At 46.2% G+C, this 18,182-nt stretch overlaps 1 pseudogene; it reads left to right on the forward strand.

Moving 5' to 3' along the window:
* The first annotated feature begins 17,596 nt into the window (after positions 1-17,596).
* LOC144486264 (5S ribosomal RNA) lies at positions 17,597-17,705 on the forward strand (annotated as a pseudogene).
* The last annotated feature ends 477 nt before the right edge of the window (positions 17,706-18,182 follow it).

Consider the following 18,182-nt stretch of genomic DNA (forward strand, 5'->3'; position numbering starts at 1 on the left):
CATAAATGACCTGGATGAGGAAGTGGAGGGATGGGTTGGTAAGTTTGCTGACGACACCAAGGTAGGTGGTGTTGTGGATAGTTTGGAGGGATGTCAGAAGTTGCAGCGAGACATAGATAGAATGCAAGACTGGGCGGAGAAGTGGCAGATGGACTTCAACCTGGATAAGTGTGTAGTGATCCATTTTGGCAGATCCAATGGGATGAAGCAGCAGTATAATATGAAGGGTACCATTCTTAGCAGTGTAGAGGATCAGAAGGACCTTGGGGTCCGGGTCCATAGGACTCTTAAATCGGCCTCGCAGGTGGAGGATGCGGTCAAGAAGGCGTACGGCGTACTAGCCTTCATTAATCGAGGGATTGAGTTTAGGAGTCGGGAGATAATGCTGCAGCTTTATAGGACCCTGGTTAGACCCCACTTGGAGTACTGCGCACAGTTCTGGTCACCTCATTACAGGAAAGATGTTGAAGCCATTGAAAGGGTGCAGAGGAGATTTACAAGGATGTTGCCTGGATTGGGGAGCATGCCTTATGAGGATAGGTTGAGGGAGCTTGGTCTCTTCTCCCTGGAGAGACGAAGGATGAGAGGTGACCTGATAGAGGTTTACAAGATGTTGAGAGGTCTGGATAGGGTAGACTCTCAGAGGCTATTTCCAAGGGCTGAAATGGTTGCTACGAGAGGACACAGGTTTAAGGTGCAGGGGTGTAGGTACAGAGGAGATGTCAGGGGTAAGTTTTTCACTCAGAGGGTGGTGGGTGAGTGGAATCGGCTGACGTCGGTGGTGGTGGAGGCAAACTCGTTGGGGTCTTTTAAGAGACTTCTGGATGAGTACATGGGATTTAATGGGATTGAGGGCTATAGATAGGCCTAGAGGTGGGGATGTGATCGGCGCAACTTGTGGGCCGAAGGGCCTGTTTGTGCTGTGGCTTTCTATGTTCTATGTTCTATGACCAAGAAGTGAAGTGATCTCAGGCATTGTTTAAATTACATCATCATTGGCCAACTTCCCCTTTGTGACATCACAGTGGAGCCATCCTTGAATTAGCCAATAGGAATCACTCTGCTCCGCGGTGACCTCTCCAGTTTCCAGTGAGCAGGCCCGGGCGCGCGGACCCGGGAGCCCCGCCCCCACCCATTGTTCCCCCTCCGCCTACACCACATCGAGCCAAGGTTTCCAGGCAACCGGCTGACAGCTCCGGCCAGAGCGAGAAGCCGCTCAGTGATCTCCCCCTCCCCCCGGCCAAGGACGGCGGCTGTCCAAGGGAGAGGCGCATGTCCAGGGGAGAGTCCATCCCCTGCCCTTCTGAGGTGTTCACTCATAGGAAGAGTTGGAGGACCGAAAGGACTCTGGTTCTCCAGCTCATCAGAGCGCCGGCTTTGCGTGAATGAAGATTGCGCTTCAGACAGACTGAAACTTCCTCCTGTCTCCAACATCTGAGAGTAAAACACTTTCTTTTCTCCCCCTTTCCATTTCTTTTCTCATTCTGGGGGAAATTGGGGACTTGCAGCAACTGAAGGAAGGAAGTGAATCCAGGGAGGCTGCAGACTCTAGAAAGGTTGGCCCAGGTCTCCCTCTCTCTTAAAGACATTGACATCCTTTGCTCCCTCAGCTTGACACATTTATTTGTCTGGCTAAAAGGATGGTCTCTTTCCTAATGTTCACAATTGAAGGGCTGGTTTCCCCAGGGGATGGCTGACATTTAAGGGGACAGTAAATTAATATAGGACAGACATATGTCCAGTGTTGTTATATCAGCCAGGTTTATTCCTGGTCCTGCAATAAATGCATTTATCATTCCAATCTTGTCATATTGTACTGTAGCTACATTATATATTTCCAGTTATAGAGTCATTACAGCACAGAAGGAGTCCATTGGACAACTCGAGTCCATGCTGACTCTCACAGTAACTTCATAGATTGTTTGCACTTTTTTCATGATTTTCAAGTGACTTAATTGCAGTGTTAATGTAAGCCTCCTTGTGACACTAATTAATAAACAATCAAAACTAAACTATAAACCGCCTTGGCGAACACTTACCCAAAGATCAGAGGCTGAATGCCCTTGATCTTCGGGTAAGTGTTCTCCAAGGCGGCCTTCAAGACTCACGACAGCGCAGAATCGCTGAGCAGAAACTGATAGCCAAGTTCCGCACACACGAGGACGGTCTCAACCAGGATCTTGGGTTCATGTCACACTATCTGTAACCCCCACAACTTGCTGGGCTTGCAAAATCTCACTAACTGTCCTGGCTTGAGACAATTCAGTAAGAAGTTTAACAACACCAGGTTAAAGTCCAACAGGTTTATTTGGTCGCAAAAGCCACACAAGCTTTCGGAGCTCCAAGCCCCTTCTTCAGGTGAGTGGGAATTCTGTTCACAAACAGGGCAGATAAAGACACAGACTCAATTTACATGAATAATGGTTGGAATGCGAATACTTACAGCTAATCAAGTCTTTAAGATAGAAACAACGTGAGACAATTGAGACAACATTGAGACAATTCACACCTCTTTAACCTGTGCTTAACCCTCTCTCCACTCACATTGTACCTGGAAAGACTTGATTACCTGTTAAGACTCGCATTCCAACCATTATCTTATAATGGAGTTTGTGTCTATATGTGCCCTGTTTGCGAACCAAATCCTGCACACAGCTGATGAAGGAGCAGTGCTCCGAAAGCTCCTGCTACTAATAAAGCTGTTGGACTTTAACCTGGTGTTGTGAAACTTCTTACTGTGTCTACCCCAGTCCAACGCCGACATCTCCACACCCAGGACAGGAAGCAGTGAGCATAGATCTGTCAATCAGCCTGAATCAGCACCTTTTGAAGAATTGGTAGGGTGAATATTAGATACAGCAGAGTGAGAATGGAGGGAGAGTGTGTGGGATGGAGATTTACAGCTTTTGGGGAATGAGAGAGGAAAGAATGTTCCATAGAAACTAGAATTGTCTGTTCTGAATTTCTATCCTGTACTGACACTGATGAATCTTATAAACTCCTTTTGCACGATAGATTTGCAGAAGGTGAGGATTTACAGGCAGAAATCTCAAATCAAACAACACATCAAGACCTGACAGATTTATTCATTTGATCAGGACCTGAATATCATTGGCCTTTGAATCTAAAAGGAGAAATCTTTTTCTGTTCTGTCTGCTTCAGAATTTTTTTTAACATAAATGTAACTGAAAAATCACTGAGACACAGATACACCCGAGTGAGTGTGTTCCAGTGTACTGTGTGGGAAGAGATTCAACCAGTTACACAGCCTGAAAATACACCGCAGCGTTCACAGCGGGGAGAGACTGTACCCGTGTTCTGTGTGAGATTTAACTGATTGTTGAACCTGGAGAGTCACAAGAACACCCGCACCAGGGGGAAACCGTGGAAATGTGGGGACTGTGGGAGGCGATTCAGGGTCCCATCACAGCTGGAATCTCATCGATGCAGTCACACTGGGGAGCGGCCATTCACCTGCTCTGTGTGCGGGAAGGGATTCACTCAGTTATCCAGCCTGCAGAAACACAATCTCACTCACACCAATGAGGGAACGTTTAAATGCTCTGACTGTAGCATTGGCTTCAAAACCTCTGGAGAACCAGTGTCCCACCAGGTGTCACACTGAGGAGAGACCGTTCAGATGCTCTCACTGCAGAAAGAGGTTTAAAAGCTCATCCAATCTGCAGAGACACCAGCGAGTTCACACTGGGGAGTGACCATTCACCTGTTCTGACTGTGGGAAGGGATTCACTCAGTTATCCCACCTGCTGAGTCATAATCTCACTCACACCAATGAGAGATCCTTTAAATGCTCTGACTGTGGGAGCAGATTCAAAAGCTCTGGAGAACTGGTGTCCCACCAGCGAGTTCACACTGGGGAGAGACCATTTACCTGCTCTTTGTGTGGGAAGGGATTCACTCAGTCATCCAGCCTGCTCAGACATAAAGTCACTCACACCAATCTGAGGCCTTTCAAATGCTCTGACTGTGGAAGTGGCTTCAAAAGCTCTCAGAGCTGATGTCCCACCAGCGCATTCACACTGAGGAGAGACCGTTCAGCTGCTCTCACTGCTCAAAGAGATTTCGAATATCTTCAGCACTGCTGAAACACGAGCGAGTTCACACTGGGGAGCTGCTCTCAGTGTGGGAAGGGATTCACTGAGTCATCCAACCCATGGGTACTTCAGTGAGTTCACACTGGGCAGAGGCTGGTCACCTGCTCTGACTGTGATTCACTCAGTCAGCAAACTTGGTGAAACACCAGTGAGTTCACAAGTGATTACAGTTCTGGGATTATTCTTGTGAATCTTTCTTGCCCCTCCTCCAGTGCCTCTGTTTCCTTTTTCTAAATGGAGATCACAAATAGAACATAGAACAGTACAGCACAGGAACAGACCCTTCAGCCCACGATGTTGCGTTAAACATGATGCCAAATTAAACGATTCCTTTCTGCCTGCCCTTGGTCCATATTCCTCTATTCCTTACATATTCATGTGCTTATCTAAAAGCCCCTATTGTATCTGCCTCCACCACCACCCCAGGCAGTACAGGGAATCCCTGTAACTCTTTCCTCCCCAGCTGTTGCTAAACCTCAGACTCTGCCTGTCGTTCTGCTAATTAACCCAGAACCCCTTCCACACCATTTGTTAGTGGGTTTCTCCGACAAGGTGGCAATTATACTCCGGAAACCAATGTCACAGTATCAAGGTAAAACTTTATTAAAAACCAGTGATCAATGGGAGAAATTATATTGATGATCTCAGATACAGAATACCCAGACCGTTCTAATGTAATCATAAGACCATAAGATATAGGAGCAGGATTAGGCCATTTGGCCCGTCGAATCTGCTCTGCCATTAAATCATGGCTGATCTGATTCTTGTCCCCATTCTCCTGTCTTCTCCCCGTAACCCTTGATCCAGTTATTAATCAAGAACCTGTCTATCTCTGTCTTAAAGACACTCAATGACCGGGTCTCCACAGCTCTCCTTCCAAAGATTCACCACTCTGGCTGAAGAAATTCCTCCTCATCTGTTTTAAAGGATCATCCCTTCACTCTGAGGTTGTGCCCTCGAGTTCTCGACTCTCCCACTGGTGGAAACACCCTCTCCACGTCCACTCTCTCCAGGCCTCTCAGTCTTCTGTAAATTTCAATTAGATCCCCCCTCATCCTTCCAAACTCCAATGAATACAGACCCAGAGTCCTCAACCATTCCTCATACGAGAAGCTCTTCATTCCAGGGATCATTCTTGTGAACCTCCTCTGGACCCCTTCCAAGGCCAGCACATCCTTCCTTAGATAAGGGGCCCAAAACTGCTCACAATACTCCAAATGGGGTCTGACCAGAGCCTTAGACAGCCTCAGAAGTACATCCCTGCTCTTGTATTCTAGCCCTCTCGACATGAATGCTAACATTGCATTTGCCTTCCAAACTGTCAACTGAACCTGCACGTTAACCTTAAGAGAGTCCTGAACCAGAACTTACAAGTCCCTTTGTGCTTCTGATTTCCTAAGCATTTCCCCAGACCACAATCCCATCAGGCCCTATCCCCATAATACCACTTATTTACCCTGCTCGTTCCCCTGACATGAAGGGACAATTTACTATGGCCAATCAACCTAACCTGCCAATCTTTGGACTGAGGGAAGAAACTGGAGCACCTGGAGGAAACCCACACAGACATGGGGAAAATGTGCAAACTCCACACAGTCACCCAAAGCCAGAATTGAACCCGAGTCCTTGGTGCTGTGAGGCAGCAGTGCTAACCACTGTGCCACCATGCCACCCTTTATTCTTCAGTGCAGTTCCACCGTGTACTGTCGGATGTCAGTTCCTTCACGGGTCATAGGTTCAATGTGAAGAGGGGGAGGTTTAACACAGATATCAGACGGACATATTTTACACAGAGGGTGGTGGGGGCCTGGAATGCGCTGCCAGGCAAGGTGGTGGAGGCGGACACACTGGGAACGTTTAAGACTTATCTAGACAGCCATATGAACGGAGTGGGAATGGAGGGATACAAAAGAATGGTCTAGTTTGGACCAGGGAGCGGCGCGGGCTTGGAGGGCCGAAGGGCCTGTTCCTGTGCTGTTTTGTTCTTTGTTCTAATTTACAAACCACTTCTGCAATCTCACATCGGTGTTCCAATTCCTTCTTTAACCCCCTGTTGGAGTCTCAGGCTCATCAGCCATCTTCACACACGTCCCTCCCTGTTAAACGTTGCCTCTCATTTTATTTTTAACCAGACAGACTTTTGTCATGCTTGTTGGCATCTCTTTTCCCTCTCCAACAAATCATTGTTTTACATTTGTGGAAGGTTTATCAGGTCTTTTAGGATTGTGCTATGTTTTTTACCAATCAGTTTCATCATCCTGGATTCCACTTTCTTACAAAGGAAGCACCATTAAATAATTCTGGAAGAATCTTCAGAAGAAAGTCAAAAGTCAGAGTCAAAGGGGTTCTTCATCTCAACGTCTTTGCTTATTTCCCCCTGTACAGTCCCAATGTCTCATATGATGGCCAGATTATCAAATTCCGTTCTCTCAAATAGTTCATAGACAAAGAAACAAATATCTCCAAGAGAAAACTGTCACCTCATTCATCTCATCTGGACTTCCCTTTCACTCAAATCTTCATAAACACCCAAATGTATGGATTGCTTTAAACTACACTTTCAGGAGTTCTGGAGAATCTTTGGAGTCAAATAAATCATTAAGTATTCTCATAATATCTTTTAACAGAAACCGAACATTTCTGTTTGATTCCAGGCATTATCAATTTTGTTCTTTCCCTTAAACACCAGGTAATTTCCATTTTAAATGCTTGAAATAGCAACCCATGTCAGATATTTATCGATTCTAATCTCAAAAGCAGGCTTGTTGGCTTTCTGAAAGGCAAAGTCTTTTATTCTTTGCTTTAATTCTCAAAACTGCGGCCTTCACTCGGATTGTTTGTGAGTGAAACCGTCATCACCTGTTTAAAAAAACAATCCATCTGGCTCTGGCCAAGATCCCAGTGAGTTAATATGTCCAATCACAGGTTACATTAAAAAACAAAGGCTGTTTGGAGATTTATAAAAATCAACTGTCTGCTGAAAGGGTTAACTTCTCTGTGGAACCGAGAGAGGCGGGGAGTGGGCAGAGGAAACTTGGCAATTGCATCAACTTACATAATTTAAAAAACTTCTCTCATGTCATTTTCTTCAATTTTGCTCAAATTTCATCTCTTTTGTCTGTCTTTTTTGTAAATGCCAATTTCCAATATTTGCTACTTAATCAAAGTTGAAAGAAATACTTTGTGAAATATGTTGTGAACCAAATCTCAACAATTTTAACTCAGATGTTTTGGAAAGTTGGAACTGTTTTGCTGCCAAACTGAAGCCTGATCTTTGTGTTTTGGGAGCAAATTGGCCTTCACAATTCTAACCTTGAACAACTTAATTTCAAACCCAAATACATTCCTTTCACATTTTAGTACAGTCTGAATTTATTTCAAACAGAAACACACGGCAGTTCAAATTAAATTAATTTTTATTCCCTTTCCAAACGAATTCTTCGAATCTATGATACTTGCAAAAAACACGCTGCTTTAAGAATTCCTTCAACTGGGCAAACCAACTTGGAGTAAGGGTTGTGGATCATGATGGTGCCGAAGTCATGGCTAACCTCACACACCTGCATTCCCTTATCACACAGGCGAGGCAGAGGAGAGGGAGGAGTGCTTTCAGTGATTTTTGTTTTGGAGAAAACAACTACATCTGCTCGCTGGTGACTGATTTGTGTCTCAGGTTGTTTGATTTTAGCTAAACACGGGGATTGGTCTGCTTCAGGGGAGGTGTCACTTTGTGGCTGAATTCACTTCCTCAAAGTCCCCACGGCATTTTCTAACCCTTCACGTGATTTGATATTTTCTGACTGTAAATTGATATCTTGTTCCAGAGTTTGGCCGAACAGCAGTAGATTTTTCTGAGCTCCACTCACCCTATCATCTGCCCCCTGTTCCCAATGTAACTGATTGTCCAGGTCAGACGTGCTCTCCTGCCAGCAATCAGCTCCATTCTGCAGCTTATCCACCAGTTCCCTCAACTCTTTATATTTTGTACTCAGCTGTGAGGCAACAGGTTTCCAATGTAACTGGAAATTAATTTATTCTGGACTTTTTCCAACTCACTATTTCCTTTCTGAATCTCTTTAGAAAACCTATCAAGGACCCACTCGTAATCTCCGTCACATTCTTCTCCACCTCCCAGGGTATCTTTTACTCCTGATGCCCTTGACTCCGTTGTCAAACTGTCAGTCACATTGTAGCAGATGCCAAAGCCATTGTTGTATTTGCTTTTTTGAGGCAGCAGTGCTAACAACTGTGCCACTGGATGGAATGCTGGCCCAGTGGAGAGAAACATAGAAACTAGAAGCAGGAGTAGGCCATTCGGCCCTCTGAGCCTGCTCCACCATTCATCTTCATCATGGCTGATCATCGAATTCAATATCCTGATTCCCCAATTCCTTCCATATCCCTTGATCCCTTTAGCCCCAAGAGCTATATTTCATATCTTCTTGAAATAAGACAATGTTTTGGCCTCAACTATAGGGTGACATGGTGGCACAGTGGTTAGCACTGCTGCCTCACAGCGCCAGGGACCCATTTAATTCCAGCCTTGGGTGAATGTCTGTGTGGAGTTCGCATGTTCTCCCTGTGTCTGCATGGACTTCCTCCGGGTGCTCCAGTTTCCACCCACAGACCAAAGATGCCCAGGTTCAGTGGATTTGCAGTGTTGAATTCCCTCTTAGTATCCCAAGCTGTGTGGGTTAGATAGGTTAGCCATGGTAAATGTGTGAGATTACAGGGATAGAGCAGGGGAGAGGGCCTGGGTAAGGTGCTCTGTTAGAGAGATGGTGCAGACTCGATGGTCCGAATGGTCCCTTCTGCACTGGAGGGATTCTATGATTCAATGAACACAGGAATGGTCAGAATTATTTCACGTCCCAAATTTTAAATAACCATTACAATTAAAACTCTCTCATACTCACATGTGTGAGTTTGAATCCGGATTAAAATTCCCACAAGTTTAGCAAAGTATCCTGGAATCATGTCTCTGGCCAGTAAATGTGGCTCTAGGTTCACAACTTTTGTGAAAAAAGCTTTATTAATTACATGTCCTTTATTTAAATCTGTTTGATTTCAATCACAGACAGAAAACCTGAACGCTTGAAGCATTCAACAAATATCATCCACAAACAAACAGAGAAACATAGCATGTGCTTTACAACAATAAACAAAATTAATTCCTTAAGCGTTCTTGTGGTTCTGTTTCTAAACTTCCAGAAATGCCTTTAATTAAAGACTCAAGATAAGGTTAATTCCCCAGAAAGATAAACCTTAACAAATGTAGCCCAAAACAATAATAAAACACATCTACAAACATCCACATAAAACAAATGAAACACACAGGTTCTCACAGCTCGTAAATTTCAAACAATGAATCCTCAGCATTCTCTCTCGCAGCTATAGCTTCTTAAAGCGACAGAGCACCACAAACGTTTCGCAATATACATTAATGATTTGGAAGATGGAACTGAAGGCATTGTTGCTAAGTTTGCAGATGATACAAAGATATGTAGAGGGGCAGGTAGTATTGAGGAAGCAGAGGGGCTGCAGAAGGACTTTGATGGGCTAGGAGAGTGGGCAAAGAAGTGGCAGATGGAATACAATGTGAAAAGTGTGAGATTATGTACTTGGGTAGGAGGAATGGAGACATCGACTATTTCCTAAATGGGGAAATGTTTCAGAAATTAGAAGCACAAAGGGACTTGGGAGTCATTGTTCAAGATTCTCTTAAAGTTAACGTGCAGGTTTAGTTGGCAGTTTGAAAGGCAGATGCAATGTTAGCATTCATGTCAAGAGGGCGAGAATACAAGAGCAGCGATGTACTTCTGAGACTGTATAAGGCTCTGGTCAGACCCCATTTGGAGTATTGTGAGCAGTTTTGAGCCCCACATCGAAGGAACGATATGCTGGTCTTGGAAAGGGTCCGGAGGAGCTTCACAAGAATGATCTCTGGAATGAAGAGCTTGTCGTCGTATGAAGAATGGTTGAGGACTCTGGGTCTGTACTCATTGGAGTTTAGAAGGATGAGGGGAGATCTTATTGAAACTTAGTGGGAAAAAACTAGAACTAGAGGGCACAACCTCAGGCTAAAGGGACGATCCTTTAAAACAGAGATGAGGAGGAATTTCTTCAGCCAGAGAGTGGTGAATCTGTGGAACTCTTTGCCGCAGAAGGCTGTGGAGGCCGGGTCATTGAGTGTCTGTAAGACAGAGATAGATAGGTTCTTGATTAATAAGGGGATCAGGGGTTATGGGGAAAAGGCAGGAGAATGGGGATGAGAAAAATATCAGCCATGATTGAATAGCGGAGAAGACTCGATGGGTCTGGTGGCCTATTTCTGCTCCGATGTCTTATGGTCTAAGCTCACAACTCCTTGATTAAAATAAGATACAAGAGCCTTCATTCCCCTTCATTATAACTTAACCTTTTTTTAGCCAGCTTCCAAGGCCTGATTTTATCGGAAACATCAAGTCTTTGTTGATTTAAAATCCCAAACATGTTGCCAGCTGCAAAATCTTTGTTTTAGCTAATTTTAGCTCATTCTGAGTAAATATTCTCACCAGGGGGCCTGTTGGGCAGCTTTAATGGTCCGTGATTGCAGAAACTGAGCAGTCACAGGAATGTGGTCAAGATAGTCCAGTCCCATAATGCCTCACATTCAATCTGCAGTCCTTCAATTATAACAGGATATGTGGCTGTATGTAGCTGCCTCGGCCATGGTCAACCCCAACACTGCCTTCCTGAACTGCTACAATGCCTGAGGTGTACGTACACCCACAGTGCTGTTAGGGAGGGATTTCCAGCTACACATTCCAGACTTTCACTAACTGTTGGTGGATATCAGATTGACATATTCCATTCAACCAAACCCAAGGTGAGTTATTCCAATTCTGTTATTGTCCAGGACAATATATTCACAATATCATTAAAACAGAAATTAAACATTCCCATTTGATTTCGGGTATTAACACATTCTGTTAGTTTGTTCTTTATTGTCGATGTCAGGCTGGGGTTGTTCCCCTTGGAGCAAAGGAGGTTGAGGGGAGATTAGATAGAGGTGGACAAGATTCTGACAGGTTTAGATAAGGTGGACAAAGAAAAGCTGTTCCCATTCGCTGAAGGGACAATGATGAGGAGGTCACAGATTTAAGGTTTTGGATCAGAGATGCGTGGGGGTGGGATGTGAGGAAGAATATTTTGATGCAGTGAATGGTAATGAGTTGGAACTCGCTGCCTACGAGGGTGGAGGAAGTGGAGACAATAAACAATTACAAAGGAAATTGGATGGGCATTTGAGGGGTTTTAGACAGAAATGCTAACTAAATATCTCAACTTCCCTGTCACTCTGTGATCCGTGTGAAATTTGAAACCAGGTATTCACAACAAGACTCAAAGAGCATCAGCTCACTGGAGGCAAAGTCATGAGACCGGCCAGTCCAGCAGAAAGAAACCCTCTGACCCTCCCCATTGACCAACTGTGAGAATGAACAAAATGCAGTCCTGGATGTAATTGAGAGCAGAAACAATAACAGAAACAACCCCTGGAATCACTCGTGAACTTGTTGGTGTCTCAGCAGGGCGGATGAAAGACTGAATCTCTTCTCACACACAGAGCAGCTGAACGGTCTCTCCCCAGTGTGAACTCGCTGGTGTACCTGGAGGTGGGATGACCGAGTGAATCCCTTCCCACATTGAGAGCAGGTGAACGGCCTCTCCCCAGTGTGAACTCGTTGGTGTGTCAGCAGGCTGGACGAATCACAGAATCCCTTCCCACACTGAGAGCAGGCGAACGGTCTCTCCCCAGTGTGAACTCGCTGGTGTATCCGCAGGCTGGATAATCGAGTAAATCCCTTCCCACATTGAGGGCAGGTGAATGGCCTCTCCCCAGTGTGAACTCGCTGGTGTGTCAGCAGGCTGGATGACTGAGTGAATCCCTTCCCACACTGAGAGCAGGTGAATGGCCTCTCCCCAGTGTGAACTCGCTGGTGTGTCTGCAGGTGGGATGACCGACTGAATCCCTCCCCACATTGAGAGCAGGTGAATGGTCTCTCCCCAGTGTGAACTCGCTGGTGTGTCTGCAGGTGGGATGACTGAGTGAATCCATTCCCACACTGAGAGCAGGTGAATGGCCTCTTCCCAGTGTGAACTCGGTGATGTATCCGCAGGTGGGATGACTGAGTGAATCCCTTCCCACACTGAGAGCAGGTGAATGGCCTCTCTCCAGTGTGAACTCGCTGGTGTGCCCGCAGGTTGAATGACTGAGTGAAACCCTTCCCACACTGAGGGCAGGTGAATGGCCTTTCCCCAGTGTGAACTCGCCGGTGTGACTGCAGGCTGGATGAACAAGTGAATCCCTTCCCACACTGAGGGCAGGTGAACGGCCTCTCCCCAGTGTGAACTCGCTGGTGTGTCCGCAGGCTGGATAAATGACTGAATCCCTCCCCGCACTGAGAACACGTGAATGGTCTCTCCCCAGTGTGAACTCGCTGGTGTGACAGCAGGCTGAATGACTGAGTGAATCCCTCCCCACACTGAGAGCAGGTGAACGGCCTCTCCCCAGTGTGGTTGCGCCGATGAGCTTCCAGCTCTGATGGGCCTCTGTATCTCTTCCCACAGTCCCCACATTTCCACGGTTTCTCCATGGTGCAGGTGTCCTTGCTGCTCTCTTGGGTGGACAATCAGTTGAAGTCTCGTCCACACTCACAACACTGGTACAGTCTCTACCCGCTGTGAATGGTGTGATATTTATTCAAGCTGTGTAACTGGTTAAAGCTCTTTAGTCAGTGCACTGGAACACTCTCACTCGAGTGTGGCAGTGTGTTGGTGCTTTTCCAGTCACACTGACATTTCAAATCTTTTCAAATCAACAGACTGGACAATCATTTCTCCTTCCAGATTCAAAGTCCGATGATATTCAGCGCCCAAGGAATATGACTCTGCCAGATCTAGATGTGACGTTTGAGATTTCGGCCTGTGATTCCTCTTTCAATATCCTGTAAAACAGGTTGACAAAAGTCATCAGTGTCAGTACAGGATAGAAATTCAGAACAGACAATTCCAGTTTCTATGGAACATTCTTTCCTATTTCAGTCCCAAAAAGCTGTGAATCTCCATCCCACACACTCTCCCTCCATTCTCACTCTGCTGTATCTAATATTCACCCTCCCAATTCTCCTGAAGGTGCTGATTGAGGCTGATTGACAGATCCATGCTCACTGCTTCCTGTCCTGGACACAGAGACCATAACAAATAGGAGCTGCAGTCGGCCATTTGGCCCATCGAGCCTTTTAAACTATTCAATGAGATAATTTGTTCATCTACCTCAGCATCATTCTCCCCACACTAAACCCATATCCCTTGATATCTTCAATATCTAGAAACCAATCAATCTCTCTCTTGAAAATAGTTGATGACTGAGGCTTCACTGTCCTCAGGGGTTGAGAATTCCAAATCTTTACCACATCCTTGAGTGAAGAAATCCCCCCACATATTAGCTTTTGCTCCATCTTCTTGTCTGTTCCCCATAACTCTTGACACCCTTGTCAGTCAAAAATCTGTCTAACTGGAATATATTCAATGATCCTCAGCCTCCACTGGTCCCTGTGGAAGAGAAATCCGAAAGACTAACAATCCTCTGAGGGAAGAGACGTCTGGAAATATATAACGGAGCTACAGTTCCATATTACAAGATATTCAGATCCCAAGGAATATGACTCTGTCTGGACGTAACGGTTGAGATTTTTGCCTGCGATTACTCGTTCAATATCCTGTGAAATGAGATTGCAAAAGTCATCACAGTCAGAATAGGATAGAAATTCAGAGCAGACAATTCTAGTTTCTATGGAACATTCTTTCCTATTTCATTCCCAAAAAGTTGTAAATCTCCATCCATATCTATGGATTCTCTTTAAAAATGAAAGTGGATGGGCACTTGAAGGAAATGAACTTTCAGGAGAAGGGGGATATAGAGGGGGAATGGGACTGGAATGTTATACAGAGTCAGCATGGACTCGAGTTACCAAATGGATTCCTTCTGTGCTGTAATGACTTTATGACTGGAAATGTATAACATTGCTGCAGCATTATATTATAATGCAAGAAATAATAATAAATGTATTTTATTACAGAAACATAAATAATATATCTAATCTGGGTACCTTATAACAACACTAGACATATCTCCGTCCTATATTAATTTACTGTCCCCTTAAATGTCATCCATCTCCTGGGGAAAGCTGCCCTTTAATGTGAACATGAGGAAAAAGACCATCCTTTTAGACAGACAAATAAATGTGTCAAGCTGAGGGAGCAAAGGATGTTTACCAGGCTGATTCAGGGAATCGCGGGACTGATGTAGGAGGAGAGATTGACTAGGTTAGAATTGTTTTCATTGGAGTTCAGATGAATGAGGGGGGAATCTCAAAGAGAGTTATAAAATTCTAACAGGTCGAGACAGGATAGATGCAGGGAGGATGTTCCCGATGGAGTCCAGAACCGGGGGTCACAGTCTGAGGATTCAGGGTAGACCATTTAGGATGGAGGTGAGGAGACATTTCTTTACCCAAAGAGTGGTGAGCCTGTCGAGTTTATTACCACAGGAAGTAGTTGGTGCCAAAACATTGAATGTGTTCAAGAGGCGGCTGGATAAAGCCGGCTGGATAGAGCGAATGGGATCACAGGTCACAGGGGAAAAAGCAGGATTAGGCTACTCAGTTGGATGATCAGCCATGATTGTCAAGCTGAGGGAGCAAAGGATTGTGGTCGGTGCAGACTCGATGGGCCGAATGGCCTCCTTCTGCACTGTAGGGTTTCTATTCTATGATTGTAATGAATGGCAGAGCAGGCTCGAAGGGCCAAATGGCCTCCTCCTGCTCCTATCTTCTATGTTTCTATATCAATGTCTTTAAGAGAGAGAGAGAGAGACCTGGGCCAATCTTTCCAGAGTCTGCACCCTCCCTGGATTCACTTCCTTTCCCTTCAGTTGCTGCAAGTCCCCAATTTCCCCCAGAATGAGAAAAGAAACTCACAGATGTTGGCCTCTTTTAGGTCAAACTCACAGATGTGGATTTCTTTTTGTTTATTACAAATACGTTAATACAAAACAATTACAAATACACAAAGAACAAATGTGAAAAAAAATACATTACCAATGGCTAACGCCATCCATTTATCAGTTACTACCTTCCATTTCGGAAGGGTTCATCGTCAATTACAGTTTTCCAGGGCATTGCCCTCAAAATACACCTCCATTTACAAATCATAATCTACAAATCTACAAACATTAACACAACACTACAACTGTACACAACAAAAAATAAACACTGAAGCATAAGGGCACCATCCCCTGGGTTTGTCCACCTGCCGGGGGATGCAACCCTCCAGTGGTACTCATATCCGGGGGTTACACCTTACGGATGTTCAGCCGGAGGGGGGAAATGGGGAAACCACCCCGAACCTACTCAATCCGGAATCCCTTCCGGAATTTCAGCCGGGGCGGTGGGAGAGTCTCTCCAGGGTACTCAGTTCGGGCCTGCCTTCCCGATTTTTCTCCCGGAGAATAAAAATCCCTCTGGTGTTACTATGTCCGGGGCTTCACCACCCAGAACTTTCCCCAAGTGGATGTCACACCCCCCGGGGGTGACTTTATCCAGGGGGGGATGCCCCCCAGGCCACAAATAACGCAAGAAAATAGACGGGGGCCGGAACAAACCACCAACTATCATAACAGGAAAACCACATATTACAATAACAAACAATTCATGAAAAATACATTACCGATGGCTAACACCATCCATTTATCAATTACTACCTTCCATTTCGGAAGGGTTCATCGTCAATTACAGTTTTCCAGGACATTGCCCTCAAAATACACCTCCATTTACAAATCATAATCTACAAATCTACAAACATTAACAACACTACAACTGTACACAACAAAAAATAAACACTGAAGCATAAGGGCACTGTCCCCTGGGTTTGTCCACCTGCCGGGGGATGCAACCCTCCAGTGGTACTCATATCCGGGGGTTACACCTTACGGATGTTCAGCCGGAGGGGGGAAATGGGGAAAACCACCCCGCCTACTCAATCCGGACTGCCTTCCGGAATTTCAGCCGGGGCGGTGGGAGAGTCTCTCCAGGGTACTCAGTTCGGGCCTGCCTTCCCAATTTTTCTCCCGGAGAATAAAAATCCCTCTGGTGTTACTATGTCCGGGGCTTCACCACCCAGAACTTTCCCCAAGTGGATGTCACACCCCCCGGGGGTGACTCCATCCAGGGGGGGATGCCCCCCAGGCCACAAATAACGCAAGAAAATAGACGGGGGCCGGAACAAACCACCAACTATCATAACAGGAAAACCACATATTACAATAACAAACAATCCATGAACAACCATACAATTGTGAAACATTTCGGAGGCATCGCCTTCCAGAGCTTCGCCCATCAACATTCCACCGTCCGAAGTCGACAACGCTCAACTACAGTCCTCCAAAGTCCACCACTCCGGGCCAGAACTTCCAAAATCACACCCACTGGGGCTGCACCGTCTGGGGTCACACCTTCCGCGGCTGAACCTTCCGAAACCATAGTTCCCAAATGGCTCCTCCCTGGCTTGGGTCTTCCGAGACTGCATCCACCCGGGCCACGCCTTTCAAGGCACAGGAATCCCAGCGAGAGCAGCATTCAACAAGCCCCAGCCGAAACAAAAAGTTCTTGCACAAGTCACGAACCCAAGCACTTGAAACAGAAACTTCACGCCGACTAAGGCGTTCCTCCCAGCGGCCACATTTCCAAAAGCTCACCGCAAGGCGCGCATTAAGCCCGCCTTGAACTCCTTATCCTCTGCCCGCCCCCTGCCTGGAGCACACTATACTGGCCAACACGCAAAGCGAACGGCCAATATGGTGGACTGGCTGGACAATCCAATCTTTCCCACTCACAGATGTGGACGACAGGAGGAAGTTTGACTCTGTCTGAAACTCCATCTTCAGTCACACAAGGCCCGCGCTCTCAATGGCTGGAGGACCAGAGTCCTTCCGGTCCTCCAACTCTTCCTATTGGCCAGAGCCAGTAAGGGGCCGTGAATCAAAGGTGCGCATGTGCGGATTTTGGGGGGCATGCGCATGTGCGGTTGTGGGGCGGGGCCCAGGACAAAGCCGGCGCACTGACCATTGTCTGTCCGGCTCTTCCAGCCTTTCCCATTGGACAACAGCTCAGCGCGGCTGGAGGACAAAGTCCCGCCCACCCCCACGTGGGGCTCCGCCCCTCATTGTCTGTCAGCGGGGTTTGACCAATGGAAACTCTGGAGGACCGGAAGTTCTTTAATCCTCCAGCCAATCAGAGCTCCCACATTGTCTGAATGCGGAAGTTGCACAATGAGCTTGTTCAGCTGCTCATTCCTGCCCAGCAAAGCTGCTGCTGCTGCTCTCTTTCTGAATGAAAATTGAGTTTCAGACAGACTCAAGGAAGTGAAAAGAATCAGCCAATGTCTACGACCATACTCGTCTGAAAACGCCTGATCTCGAGAGCTAAGCAGATTCAGGCCTGGTTAGTACTTGAATGGGAGACCTCCTGGGAATACCAGGTGTAGTAGACTTTAGGGTGGCATGGTGGCACAGTGGTTAGCACTGCTGCCTCACAACGTCAGGGACTCGGGTTCGATTCCTGGTTTGGGTCACTGTCTGTGTGGAGTTTGCATATTCTCCCCATGTCTGCGTGGGTTTCCTTCGGGTGCTTCGGTTTCCTCCCACAGTCCAAAAGGTGTGTGGGTCAGGTGGATTGGCCATGTTAAATTGACCCTTTGTACCAGGGGGACAAGTTAGGGTAAATGCACAGAGGTACGGGGATAGGGCCTGGGTGGGATTGTGGTTGGTGCAGACTTGATGGGCCGAATGGCCTCCTTCTACACTATAGGATTGTATGATTCTATGAAGTGAATCCAGAGAGGGTGCAGACTCTGAAAAGGTTGGCCCAGCTCTCTCTCTCTCCCTCTCTTAAATACATTGACATTCTTTGCTCCCTCAGCTTGACACATTGATTTGTCTGGTTAAGAGGATGTTCTCTTTCCTAATGT

The sequence above is a fragment of the Mustelus asterias genome, unplaced genomic scaffold (genome assembly GCF_964213995.1).
Source record: "Mustelus asterias unplaced genomic scaffold, sMusAst1.hap1.1 HAP1_SCAFFOLD_310, whole genome shotgun sequence".
Classification (NCBI taxonomy): domain Eukaryota; kingdom Metazoa; phylum Chordata; class Chondrichthyes; order Carcharhiniformes; family Triakidae; genus Mustelus; species Mustelus asterias.